A 12,212-nucleotide genomic window follows, 5' to 3' on the forward strand; every position below is an offset into this window, starting at 1 on the left:
CTGCCCTGCCCTGAGGTCAAATGAGCACCCATGGCATGAGAAAGCACAGAATCCCAGCCTGGTTTGGACTGGAAGCGACCTTCAAGCTCATCCAGTTCCAATCCCCGGCCATGGGCAGTGACACCTTCCACTGGAGCAGGTTGCTCCAAGCCCCTGTGTCCAACCTGGCCTTGAACACTGCCAGGGATGGGGCAGCCACAGCTTCTCTGGGCACGCTGTGCCAGCGCCTCAGCACCCTCACAGGGAAGAAGCCCTTCACCGCAGCCCTTTGGATTTCAGCCATGCTGTGGGTGCCTTTGGGCTCAGCCAGCTTTCTGAGGGAATGCCCGTGGGGCACCACAACCTCATGGACCTCAGGCAACTTCTCTTTGTCCAAGCCAAAACCATCCTGAGATACAGTGGAACCAGTATCGCACCCACAGCCATTTGTAGGGTCTTGTTCTGTCTTTGGGCCATGCAAGGTTTGGCACAGAGAGAGGCCACCGCAGCCCTCGCTTCTGCCAGGCGTGTGGGGCACCAGAGCCCCTGGCTCCAAAGATGCTCAACACCTTCCTCCTCCTCTCCCTTCCAGGTCCTTTGAAATGTCCCAGCGCAGCAGCAAGGATGCTCTTTCCACCCATTAGAGGTGGGTCTGGGTGTTTCTCACTTGGCTGAGTCAACCCCATCTTCCTCCCAGGTTTAATAGGCTCTCAGTTTCAGTGGATTTCAGCCTCTGGGATGCCTGCAATAAATGGCAATGAAATGAACTCATTTCTGCCTTTTGTTTTGAATAACACACAACCAGGGAGGCCAATTGCACTTTTCTCCCTTTCTTTCTCTTTAAAAGCAGCCCCCAAGTAGAGAAGAGCCTTCAAGAATAGCTGCAGGACTCACCCGACCCTTCCCACTTTTCTCCCTGCTCCCCGGTGCAGATAATTTCAGTGCATGGGAGTTTTTTTGGGAGGGTGTTGGGGAGTGTCAGGTTCTTTCCCCCTGAATCCACAGGCCTATGTGCTGCCTGCCCCCATTAGCACAGGGCAGCATCCCCAGGGGACTGCTGTCCTCCAGATATGAGGCTGGGGGGATGGGGGGGCAGCAGCTGATTTGAGCCTTCTCTTTAACCATGCAAATCCCTCTGGGCAGCCCTGGCCTGTGCTGGGTGCTCTGGCATCATCTCCTGCCAGGAGGGGCTCTGCAGTGGAGGGGAATTGCGGTGCCAGGGGGGGTAGGGTTTGGATGCTGCCTGTGGCTGGGTGGGGAGGGCTCACTCTTTGGGCTCAGCAGGAAACTGAAACCTTATGAACTCTATTGTGGTCCTTGTTTTTTTTCCTGTCTGAAAAGGCAGAGCCACATCCACACCCCAGCGCTGCCTCCCTGCGCACCGAGAGAAGCATTACTGCTGGGCGCCAAAAAGGGCCGACGTGGGCTCAGTCAGCACCTCAGCACCACACAGCCATTTGCTCACCCCTTCATGTTCCTTGCCCTCTTCTGATAAGAAAAGTCCGATAAATAAAGTATAATATAAGACTACTACTACTACTAACGATAAGGGAAATAACAAGAGGAGAGAATACAAAACTAAAAGGGCAAAGGAAAAAAACGATCAAAACAAGTGATGCACAGTACAACTACTCAGCACCCGCCGACCCATACCCAGCCCGACCCAAGCAGCAGTTAGTCCCTTACAGGTAATTCCCCCCAGTTTCTATACTGGGCATGATGTGCTGTGGTATGGAATATCCCTTTAGCTAATTTGGGTCAGGTGTCCTGTCTCTGCTCCCTCCTGGCTTCTTGGGCCCCTCCTGGCTGGCAGAGCATGAGACTGAAAAGTCCTTGATCAGGATAAGGGCTAATGAGCAGCAACTGTGTGTTATCAGTGTTACCTGTGTTACCAGACTGAAGCCCAAACAAAGCACTGCACCAGATACAAGGAAAGAGAAAAAAATAACTGTTTCAGCTGAACCCAGGAGCCAGAGGTCCAGAGGATGGGGATGGGCTGGAGATGCTTCCTAGAGCTGAACTGTGTCTCATGGAGTGGAAAGCTGAAGGTCCAGGTGGCTGCAGCAGCGGGTGCAGAGGGAGCATCTCTGTGGGTGGTGGTCCCATTGCTGAGGCTGCGGCTGAGCCACGGGACAGAAACGGGATCACCGCAGCTTCCCGAGTGAAGCCAGCGGAGGGAGCGCGGAGGCTGCAGGGGGCATGGAGCAGGGTGGTCCCTTCACACACACGGCGGGAGCCAGACGCAGGCTCCCCGCCCGCTTCCGCTCGCCGCAGAAGCGGCGGCACAGTCCGGGCGCTGCAGTCAGTGTTGTGTCGTGTGGCAGGGGTTGGCTCCGGGCTGCAGGCCCAGGGGAGGAGGGGCCGGTGGCCGGTGGGGTGGTGGAAACAGCGGCTGCACCTGTGGGGCTGGGGACTGGGGCGGTGGGGATGGGAACTGCAGCGATAGGGATGCCGACTGAAGCAGTGGGCACCGAGGGATCTCCCCCTCACCCCCCTGCTCCCTGCCAGGAGCTGCTCTCTGCTCCCCAGGCACAGCTTCCCCCTCCTACCCAGTCCCAGAAACATGAACTCAAAGGCAGGCAGGCAGGCGGAGTCATCATAGGCCCTCAAGGTACTGTTCACACAGCTCCTAAAGAGCCCCCATTCTCCCCTCCCCAGCCCTTGGGTGGGGTAGCCTTTGCACGTGTAGTTTGGGGTACTCAGTCCCAGGGCTCTGATGAGCTCCATTCACCCTTTACTGCAGGATGGGGAGAGCATCAGGCAAGGCCAGGGCGAGGTCACAGAAGCCTCTGAATTAGCTCCTTATTGGTCTATGAGGAAGGTGGTTTTCTTGGTTTGCTCATTTATCCCTGACAGTTCAGGGCCAGGTTGGATGGGGCTTGGAGCAAGCTGCTCTAGTGGAAGGTGTCCCTGCCTGTGGCAGGGGTTGGAGCTTGGAGGAGCTTTAAGGTCCCTTTCAACCCAAACCATTCTATGGTTCTATCATGATTCTACAGCTGTGATGGTTTCCCCAAGCTGTTCTCCAAGCAACCTTTTTGCCTCAGCCTGTGCTGCTGGTGGAATGAATTGGCAGAACTCATTGAAAGGGCTTTAAACTAGGTTTGAAGGGGGAAGGGGATGCAGCTGGGCTGACTGGAAGCAGGTCCAGTGGTAATCAGCCTGGGTCGGTGGTGAAGTCGGTGGACCAGCTGAGGTGTATGTATACTAATGCATGTAGTATGAGGAATAAACAAGAAGAGCTGGAAGCCATGGTGCAACAATATAGCTATGATGTAGTCGCCATCACAGAAATGTGGTGGGACGAGTCAAATAGCTGGAACATCATATTGGATGGCTACAAGCTCTTCAGAAGAGATAGAAAAGGGAGAAGGGGTGGAGGGGTGGCCCTTTATATTAGGGAGGTTTTAGATGTTATAGGTATTGAAATTAACGATGATGAAGTTGAATGTTTATGGGTAAGAATCAAGGGGAAGGCCGGTAAGGCTGATATCCTATTGGGGGTTTGTTATTGTCCACCGAACCAGAAAGAAGAAGTGGACAACTTGATTTATAAGCAACTGGAGAATGTTTCTGGATCTTCAGCCCTTTTTCTTGTAGGCGACTTCAACCTACCAGATATATGTTGGGAATTTCATACAGCTCAAAAAAGGCAGTCCAGAAAGTTTTTAGAGTGTGTGGAGGATAACTTTCTGTCACAGCTGGTGAGTGAGACTACCAGGGGAGGGTCTATGTTAGACCTGTTGTTCGCTAATAGAGAGACTGGTGGGTGAGATGGAGGTTGGAGGTTGCCTGGGGCACAGTGATCATGAAATTGTAGAATTCTCAATACTCAGGGAAATCAGGAGGAATATCAATAAGACCTATACCTTGGACTTCCGGAGGGCAGATTTTGCCCTGTTTAAGAGACTCATTTGAAGAATTCCTTGGGAAACTGCCCTTGAAAACAAAGGAGTTCAGGAAAGATGGGTGTGCCTCAAAACAGAGATCTTGAGAGCACAGGAAAAGTCTGTTCCTGTGTGCCGAAAGATGAGCCGACAAGGCAAGCATCCAGCCTGGATAGGTACTGAGGTTATGAAGGAACTTAGAAATAAAAAGAAGGTGTATCATCTTTGGAAGGAGGGTAGGGTTTCTCAGGGAGTGTTTAAGGAGGCTGCTGGGGTATGTAGAAAGAAAATTAGGGAGGCCAAAGCTCAGTTTGAACTTAAATTGGCAACTTCCGTAAAGAATAATAAAAAAAGTTTTTATAAATATATCAATGGTAAAAGGAAGGGTAAGACTGATCTTTGCTACTTAGTGGAGGAGGCAGGAAACTTAGTAACTAAAGATGAGGAGAAAGCAGAAGTGCTTAATGCCTTTTTTGCCTCAGTTTTCAGTAGGAAGACACCTTGCCCTCAAGATAACTGTACTTTGGGGTTGGTAGGTGGTGTTAGGGAGCAGAATGGTCCTCTTGTTATTCAAGAAGAGGAAGTTAGAGAGAATTGTTGAAGCACCTGAACATTTACAAATCAATGGGACCAGATAGGATCCATCCCAGGGTGATGAGGGAGATGGTGGATGAGCTTGCAAAGCCGCTCTCCATCATTTACCAACAGTTGTGGCTCACTGGTGAGGTTCCAGATGATTGGAAGCTGGCCAATGTGACGCCCATCTATAAAAAGGGTAGGAGGGAGGATCCTGGCAATTACAGGCCAGTTAGTCTGACCTCAGTGCTGGGAAAGTTAATGGAAAAGTTCATACTGAGTGCTATTAAGCAGCACTTAAGAAGTGGCCAGGGTATGAGACCCAGCCAGCATGGGTTTATGAAGGGTAGGTCATGCTTGACCAACCTGATTTCCTTTTATGATCAGGTGACCCGCCTGGTGGATGTGGGAAGGGCTGTGGATGTTGTCTATTTGGATTTCAGCAAGGCTTTTGATACTGTCTCCCATAACATACTCCTGGAAAAGCTAGCAGCTCACGGCTTGGACAGGAGCACTCTTTGCTGGGTCAGTAACTGGCTGGATGGCCGGGCCCAGAGGGTGATGGTGAACGGTGTTGCATCCAGCTGGCAACCAGTCACCAGTGGTGTCCCTCAGGGGTCTGTGCTGGGACCAGTGTTGTTCAATATTTTTATTGATGACACGGATGAGGGTATTGAGTCCTTCATCAGTAAGTTTGCAGATGACACTAAGCTGGGAGCTTGTGTGGATCTTTTGGAAGGAAGGAGGGCTCTGCAGAGAGACCTGGATAGGTGGGATAGGTGGGCAGAATCCAATAAGATGAAATTTAATAAGTCTAAGTGCCGAGTCCTACATTTGGCCATAAAAACCCTTTGCAATGTTACAAGTTGGGGACAGTGTGGCTGGATAGTGTCCAGGCAGAAAGGGATCTGGGGGTATTGGTGGATGGCCAGCTGAATATGAGCCGGCAGTGTGCCCTGGTGGCCAAGAAGGCCAATGGCATCCTAGCCTGCATTAGGAATGGTGTGGCCAGCAGAAACAGGGAGGTTATTCTTCCCCTGTACTCAGCACTGGTGAGGCCGCACCTTGAGTACTGTGTCCAGTTCTGGGCTCCTCAGTTTAAGAAGGAAGAGGAAATGATTGAGCGTGTCCAAAGGGGGGCAACGAGGCTGGTGAGGGGCTTGGACCACAAGCCCTACGAGACGCGATTGAGGGAGTTGGAGTTGTTTAGCCTGGAGAAAAGGAGACTCAGAGGTGACCTTATCACTCTCTACAACTTCCTGAAAGGAGGTTGTAGACAGGTGGGGGTTGGTCTCTTTCACCAGGCAGCAACTGACAGAAGGAGAGGACACAGTCTCAAACTGCGCCAACGAAGGTCCAGGTTGGATATTAGGAAGACATTTTTCACAGAAAGAATAATAAAATATTGGAACAGTCTGCCCAGGGGGGTGGTGGAGTCACTATCCCTGGATGTGTTTAAAAAGAGACTGGATGTGGCACTTGGTGACATGGTTTAGTCGAGGTGTAGGGCATGGGTTGGACTCGATGATCTTGAAGGTCCCTTCCAACCTGGTAATTCTGGTAATTCTGATTCTGGAGATGCCAGTGCTGTGGGGACATGTGGAGAAGGTTGGGGGTTCCCCCATCCCTGCACCAAGCAGCCTTCACCTTTCTCAATCCCTGTGTAGCAGATGCCAACGGTGAACTGTCACGGAAGGGACTCAGTCGGAAATCAATGTGATCATACAAAGCCATTTATTCTAGAAAACTAACTCTTTATATACTATTTCTTAAAGTTGTTTTCACTAACTTGGCACATTGTGATTGGATACATATCTGTGAGGCCCTTAACAACTAACATATAATTGGTTAAGCACAGGTGGGAGAACCTGACCTTCAAAGTTTTCCAACAGTCCTCAATTTAGCAACTCAGTAAATTCCAGCTCCTTCTTATCTTGCTGGGATTCTCACTCCCAGTGCCTCGCTCCCATCCTCCTACACCTTTTGTTGTTCCTTGGTTCATGTTGAACTCCATGTAGGCACTTGCTGATCTGGGTATGTGGCTGTTCTTTGCCAGAAAATCATCCACAGTAGACCCCTGTGAAGCAGATGCCTTTCACACTGTTCTTCAGAGACCCGGCCACCATGTTTGGAGCAGCCACAGCAAGAGCCCCTCAGTGCAGAGAGCGTTCATCCCTTATGCTGGTCTGAAGGAGCTTTCAGGGCTTCACCATGTTACCCTGCCTGCTGGTGGACATCATGTGCTGTGAGTATGAAAAGGGACTTGTGTGGGGCTTGCACTGGCCATGCACCAACTTGGAGAGCTCATCCTTGCAGCATTCCTGTGCTTTCCTTCCCTCCCTGCTCCATCCAGGCTGGCAGTGCTGGTGAAGGTTTCTCCTTTGGGGAGCCATCCTGGTGAGTGCCTCCTTCCTCCAGTGCTGTACCTGGGTACCGCCACCTCTTAAAGCAGCTTTCATCCACTTCATCCTTAAGGATTGCTCCCTATGAGTCTCTTCTCTGCTCTCAGACCTTGCCTTGAGCTTCTTCACCTCCTCTCCGTCATCTTCCCTCTTTGCTTAGACTAGTTTTCCTTTTGGTTTCTGCTCTTTTAGCTTGTTTACTCTTCAGGAACCAGCACAGCCTTTTTTAACATGCTAAAAATATCTCCAAGGTGACGGTTCTGTCAGATTTAGGGGCTGGAAATATTAGATGTGACTTTCCTCTTGGTAAGTCCTTTTCTGCCAGTGGGGCTACAACAGGGTTCTCATGCCTGGGTTTTGTACAGCGCATTTCAGGGTTGCACTTGCAGCCTGGCCCTGATGCATAAGGTCACTGGGCATGTAGCTAAGTGGGAGCAGCAGCTTTGCAGGGTTTAACCTCTTCTCGAGGAGGGGGGTGGGACACACAGGCTGACTATGCCTGCTGGTTCTAGCAGTGTTCAGACAGGTCAGCTCTCACACACCAAGACTGTCAGCAGACTTATTTAGCAGCCAGGACTACAGAATCCCAGCAAAGTGCATCTCAGAGTTTGTTTTCCAAGCAATGCTCTTCTTTTCAGGTGCTGAGACCCAGGGGGGAGGTCACTCTGAGATAGCATCTGCTGATGTGCTTAAAGCCCTAGAAAGTCCAGATTTCCATCATTTTCATCCCAAAGGGCAAGACGTCATCTTAACCAGCTAAGAAGTGGTTTTATTACACAAACCAACAGTTTTATCTTGCCAAAGGAGGAAAGGAATCAGGCATGTGGTTTAACAGGTGTCAGGAAGTCAGTTGAAAACTTGTGGCAAGAATAAGTAAGATAAAATAGGGTGTACAAGGAGATGAAATTGCTCATTTGCTTTGCTTCAAAACTAACCCGCTCTGGCATCCCTCCTGTTTCCAGACCTGTTGGTGATTTGGCAGGGGTCCTCAGCAGTGGGGAGAATCACAGAAAGGAGACTTGCAGCTGAAGGATCCGATGTACTGATGCATGCGCTGGATATCAAGAACATGAGCAGGAATATATAAGAAACACCACATCTGAAATCATCCTGCAGCACTATGCAGATGAGCAGTCTCCAGCAGTTTACCAAGGCAGAGTGATCATCTATCCAAAGAACAGCTTGATTCTTCTGCAGAGGGTACAAGAGGGAGACAGTGGCATCTATAAGCAATGGTTGATCTGATGCATGATAAAGACAGGACAACCCTCCTTGCAGTTATCAGTAAGCCAAAGGTGTTGAGAGGATGGTTTTCACAGAGATTCACCAGTCCGTGCAGCAGACAGCTCATAGAATCACGGAGTGGTGAGGGTTGAAGGGCCATTAAAGCTCATCCAGTTCTAAACCCCTGCCACGGCAGGGGGGCAGAGACACTTTCCACCAGAGCAGGTTGCTCTAATCCCTGTCCAACCTGGCCTTGAACACCTCCAGCTCCACAAGATGGAAACCAGAATAGTCATAGTATCATGTAGTATCTTGAGTTGGAAGGGACCCATAAGGATCACTGAGTCCAACTCCCTGCTCCTCGCAGAACTACCTAACACTAAACCATATGACTAAGAGCATCATCCAGATGCGTCTTGACTTCAGACAGGCTTGGTGCCATGACTTCCCTGGGCAGCATGTTCCAGGGACTTACGTCCCTCCCAGTATAGAACTTTTTCCTCTTACCCAGTCTAAACTTGCCCTAACACAGCCTCGTCCCATTTCCTTGTGTCCTATTGCTGGTCAGCAGCTCCCCCCACATAGCTCCAGACTTTGCAGACTCTTCCTTCAAAGCAGCATTGCCATTCTCTGTCTCTGAATTTCCTTGAAAACTAAACAGAAACAAGAGCTAACCCTGTTTTGAACTGCCCTTTCCTAGAGCTCTGCATCACCACAGGAGCATACCTCATGTAGGACATTCAGGGACGAAGGAGCTCAGGCGCATGGTGTTGCTATCAAGTGGAAGTCCAGATGTAGTTAAGAGCAGGTACTTAGGGGTGAGCTGAGGGATGGAGCCAGTCCTCCTTCTGCAAGGGCAGGGGTCTCCAGCATGCCAGGCTTGCTTCTCTGTGCTCCAGCCCATATGGGGCTGAACCAGTTTAACTGCAGGGAGCAGCAGTGTCCCACGTTGCTGCTTTTTGGCAGAACTTCATGACTTCTTTGCCCACTCCTATACTTTCCCCTGTCACTGCTGCGTGGGAAAAGCCCTCTCCTCTTGGGACACCCAGTGACCGGCAGTGTCTGGAAAGTTCCTGTCACTCCTTCCAGGCATAATCCCAACTGGCATCTCTTTTAGGTCGGTATCTGTACGCCCAGGGTGCTGTGCCTCATCCCCAAGCATTGGTAGTATCCATCCTAGGGGCAGTGGGGTGGCAGGGATGGAAACATCTAATTTCTGCTTGAACTTGGTGGATGTTTTCCTGCTCCTGCAGTATCTTCTCTCCCTCCAAAACGTCCAGAAGTGTAAATTGGACCTGCTCATTCCCAAGGGGCTTGGGGTTCCTGCATGTTGGCCAGTTTTCAGGTCCAAAGCAAGGAGCAACTCATGCTCCCAGGAGTGCTACCATGCTTTTCGGAGCCCATGCCCCAGCCTGAGCTTCAGTGCAATTTGAACCTGGCAGGTTTACCCATCGAGCTGGTCTGTGTGGTGGGAATGGTGGCTTCTGTATCCTGGAAGAAGGATGGATGTCTCCTTCCCCCTGAAAAGCACTTCCTGCTCTCTGGAAACCTCACTGAACTGCAGATACGGAATGGAGAGAAGTTGGACTGCGGCTCCTACTCCTGCAGCCTCAGCAAGCCCATAAGGTGGAAGGAGGCAGCTCTGAACCTGGTGGTCATAGGTTAGCCTTGGCTGGGCCGGTGGTTGTCCTGTTGTCACATGTCCCCCTTGCAGGGTACAACTGTCTACCATGGGTTTTCCCAAGCCAGGAAGACCCAGGGCTCATCCCTGGAGTTTTCCAGTGTTTTGCTGTTTCCTGGGATAGCTGATCTGGGTGTGGGGGTTGTCCCCAGCATGGGGTTTCCCCCTGCTCTTGAGGTCTCACCTTGCAGGTCTCATCCCTCCCCTACTTAACATACATATGGCTTAACATACATATTCATTACATTTCCGGTAAACAACATACATATTCATCAGTTTTCCAAGAACAATTTCTCATAATTGCACAGCCATTTTCACATACTCAGTAGATAAATGCTTATGCCAGCTTAACTGGTTTGGTAACACATATGTGGATGATTTCTTCCTGTCCTTCTACTTACCAGTTAACTGAGCTACAGTACATCCCGAACATCTGCTAGTTTTAGATACTCTTTATCTACGTGTCCTGTTTTGCTTACAATTAATATTGTATGAAGATCATAAGGTTCTAAAACTGTGTCAGCTACAACAATTTATCTTATACAAGGATCCTTATTATGTTCTATGGTTGGGCTTTTTAGGTTTGGAAAGTTCTGCTGTTATGTCAGCAACCACTAGTCCGGTTCTGGCTGATTCTTGTGATATATTTACCTAAGATACTTTCCACTGCTGTTGTTACAAAGCCACCAAGCTTATTTACAAAGGATTATATTTCATTTTGTACTTGCTTGTCTCAATTTACCACTTCTTTGGGCAACCTGTGGCAGTGCCTCTATCTTTCAAAGCAGAATCTCCTCCTGCTATCCCCCACCACTCTTTCTTGGCTGTACTCGCAGTTATGCTCTTGATTGGTGCTGAAAGGGGTTGTTGCTCCCTTGTGGTGCCTTTTGCTTCATTAGCCCCCTGCCGAGCTGTGAAGTGGTTCTGGGTGGGGACATTGTGGTCTGGAGGAAACCCCTTGCTGGTATTTGTTCGCTTCCTCCTCTTACTGTGTTTTTTTCTGGCACCAAGTCACCAACCCCCTGGAATAATGTCCTCTTTCCTTTCTGTTTGTGCTAGGGGAGACGCTTGTGGTCCCTGCACAACTTGGGCTTGGAGCCAGCAGCTCAGCTCTCTCTCAGCTTTCCTAATGTCTCTTAATCTCTTGTCTGTCAACAAGACCGCTCACTACTGGTGTCCCCCAGGGCGTGGTATTGTGGCAAGTGTTGCATAATTTCTTCATTAGAATCATAGAATCCCAGAACCAGACCACTGATGATGGGGGACATCACTGTGGGGATCTGTTACGGACCGCCTGATCAAGAGGAATCTGTGGATGAAGTCCTCTATAGGCAGATAGGAACAGCCTCACGCTCACAGGCCCTTGTTCTCATGGGGGACTTCAACCACCCTGACATCTGTTGGAATGAAGGTACGGCCCGGCACAAGCAATCCAGGAGGTTCCTTGATTGTGTGGAAGACAACTTCCTTCTGCAAGTAGTAGAGGAGCCGACAAGGAGAGGTGCCATGCTTGACCTCGTGCTCACCAACAGCGAAGGGCTGGTTGGAAATGTGACGCTCCAGGGCAGCCTTGGTTGCAGTGACCACGAGATGGTCGAATTCGAGATCCTCGGGACAGTGAGAAGAGCGTGCAGCAAGCTCACTGCCCTGGACTTCAAGAGAGCAGACTTTGGCCTCTTCAGGAGCCTGCTTAGTAAGGTTCCATGGGATACAGCCCTAAAGGGCAGGGGGGCCCAAGACTGTTGGTTGTTATTCAAGGATCACCTGCTACAAGCTCAGGAGTGTTACGTCCCAACTAGAAGGAAGTGCAGCAGGAAGGCCAGGAGACCTCCCTGGATGGATAAGGCGTGCTCAGGAAAATTCAAAGGAAAAAAGAGGCTTATAGAAGGTGGAAGCAGGGACAGGCGGCCTGGGAAGAATACAGGGATGTTGTCCGGGAAGCTAGGGACCAGGTTAGGAAAGCTAAGGCACAGTTAGAATTGAACATGGCTAGGGATTTGAAGGATAACAGGAAGGGATTCTATAGTACATAGCGAATGAAAGACAGACTAGGGGCAACGTAGGCCCCCTCCGGAAGATATCGGGAGAACTGGCTACCCTGGATTTGGAGAAGGCTGAGGTTCTTAATGATTTCTTTGCCTCGGTCTTCACTGGCAACGTCTCTGACCACACCACCCAAGTCTTGGAAGGCGGACGCATGGACTGTGAGAATGAAGACCCTAGGCCCACTGTAGGACAGGATCTGGTTCGAGACCATCTTAAAAACCTAAACATGGGACCTGACGAAATCCATCCGTGGGTCCTGAAGGAGCTGGCGAATGAAGTTGCTAAGACACTGGCCATCGTATTTGAAAAATCATGGCAGTCAGGTGAAGTTCCCGACGACTGGAAGAAGGGAAATATAACCCCCATTTTCAAGAAGGGGAAAATGGATGACCCGGGGAATTACAGACCAGTCAGTCTCAC

This window comes from Psittacula echo (genome assembly GCF_963264785.1).
Source record: "Psittacula echo genome assembly, chromosome: 8".
NCBI classification, from domain to species: Eukaryota; Metazoa; Chordata; class Aves; order Psittaciformes; family Psittacidae; genus Psittacula; species Psittacula echo.